The following is a 2,500-nucleotide window of genomic DNA, read 5'->3' as shown; positions in this document are numbered from 1 at the left end:
TTAAAAAATGGTAATTGAATCTTTTTTAATAAGTAAAAGAACTGTCCTTAATCCTCCTCTCCCATATTCCTTTCTCTTTTCCCTCTCGGAGTCTTCACTCCGTTCACTCTCTTCTTTTCCTTCGCTCTCGTCTTTCCCTTCTCTCTCCCCCTTTTCTCCTCAACCACAGCGGACGCAGGCCAATTGAGAACCTATCAGATCTAAGGCTACTTTTACCGCGGCCAATTGTAGTTTCTTTGAATCATAATAAGAGACTCAATGCGCTATTTTCCAGCCATTGTGTCCCTTCGACAACTGATCTTCGCCGGTGCAATTATATCCGTCTTACATTTAAAGGTTCAGAGGCCGCTTATGAATGGCGGAGGTAAGGGACAGTGACACTGCCATATCAAGCAGGACAATGTCCTAGAGACTGACCATATATATACATATGATCAAACCCCAAGCCCCCTATCCACCCAAGCTAGGACCAAGGAGGGCCAGGCAGTGGCTGCTGATGACTCAGCAGATAGACCTTATAGGCTCTCCCAAATCCCCCATCCTTAGCTCACAAGGATGATGAGGTCGCAGCAACCAAAGAAATTAACGAGTTTGGGCGGGACTCGAACCCCAGTTTGGCTTTCACCAGTCAGGAACGTTACCACATCAGCCACCACAACCCTCAAACTTCTTGAACTTCTTCCCCTACCCCCTGATAATGGAAAGGTGGGCGGGTGTTCGAGGTCGTCATACAGGGATACAGGCCATATTATGTAAATTCGTGTGTGTTTGTGTTTGTTTGAGGTTGGTTATTTTCATTAATATTTCGAGGATTTGTATTGTCGTGGGATGCTCAAAGATATGTGTGGTTTTTTTATAGTGTATTGTTCAGTTGGTATTTAAACTATACGTATGTAAACCATGTATATATCAATAAATTATATGTAGGCTGTATAAAGCCTACATATATATACAGTATATTTATGTATATATATGTTTATATATATATATATATATATATATATATATATATATATATATATATATATGTGTGTGTGTGTGTGTGTGTGTGTAGTCATTAAAAGCTGTAAATAACTAATATTGTCTCCCTCTATAATTTAGCTTCCGTTAATATTTTGATAAATCCTCTCACTTCCAATGTTCCTTTGCACAAAGAAAAAAAACTGCTTTCATTTTCATCCGGCTTTCAATTGACATCAGTTAAGCATTCAGTTCCCTCACCTTTTGACCTAACCCTAGTTCATCTCCTGACCTTTTCGACCTTTAAATCTTAGGAGCCCATCGATATATGTCGGGCCAAGGATATGAATATGTCGGGGGTATCCTCTCTCGGAAGGGCAGGCGGTTGACGGAGAAAATGATTTTATGCGCTCGGTATCGTTTCCAGACTTCCATGATACCACAGAGCCAAGACCGAATTCAGGAGACGTTGTTTTAGTCATTTTATAGTTATCTACTCAGTCGTTATTGTTATTGTCATTTTGTAACTACTTGATATCTGCCGTGTACTGCTTATGACTTTTAAGATAAAATGAATTCTATTCTTCTTATAATGACTTATTATCATTATTTTTATTATTATCATTATTATTATTATTATTATTATTATTATTATTATTATTATTATTATTGTTATTATTATTATAATTATTGTTATTATTATTATTATTATTATTATTATTATTATTATTACTGATAATGATTATAGTAATTTTTATAATTCAAAATAGCGTTTGTGGAAAATAGACCCATCCCCGTAATTAACATGATACTTTCTCTTTGCCAATAAAATTACCTCAGCTGTTCTAAGGTCATCGAATATTTTGATTTTTTTTGTGACTTGTAGTCTGTGGAAAATTAGGTGAAGATCGTTTGGGATATTATCACTAGTGGATGATTATTGTATCTATATACAGTTACAAACGAAGAGAGGGTGTATAGGGTAGAAAAGACTTTAGCTATGGTAAGCAGCTCTTCGAGGAAAAGGACACTCCAAATCAAACCATTGTTCTCTAGTCTTGGGTATTGCCATGGCATCTGTACCATGGTCTTCCACTATGTTGAGTTAGAGTTCTCTTGCTTGAGGGTACACTCGGGCACACTATTCTATCTTATTTCTCTTCCTCTTGTTTTGATAAAGTTTTTACAGTTTATAAAGGAGATATTTATTTTAATGTTACTGTTCTTAAAATATTTTATTTTTCCTCATTTCCTTTCCTCACTGGCCTATTTTCCCTGTTGGAGCCCCTGGGCTTATAGCATCCTGCTTTACCAACTAGGTTTGTAGCTTAGGAGGTAATGATAATAATGATAATAAATATAGTAATGATGATGATGATAATAATAATAATAATAATAATAATAATAGAATTGTATTGTAATTATATGGGGCTATAAAATAAGTTTATTCGAAATAGCGTCTTTTTTTTTACTAAAACGCTTTTTTTTAACATAGAAAGGAAACTATAGACAGACATATCTTATTCAAATTACACTAAAT

The sequence above is a fragment of the Palaemon carinicauda genome, chromosome 11 (genome assembly GCF_036898095.1).
Source record: "Palaemon carinicauda isolate YSFRI2023 chromosome 11, ASM3689809v2, whole genome shotgun sequence".
Taxonomy (NCBI): Eukaryota; Metazoa; Arthropoda; class Malacostraca; order Decapoda; family Palaemonidae; genus Palaemon; species Palaemon carinicauda.
Note: the sequence above shows the minus strand (reverse complement) of the source record.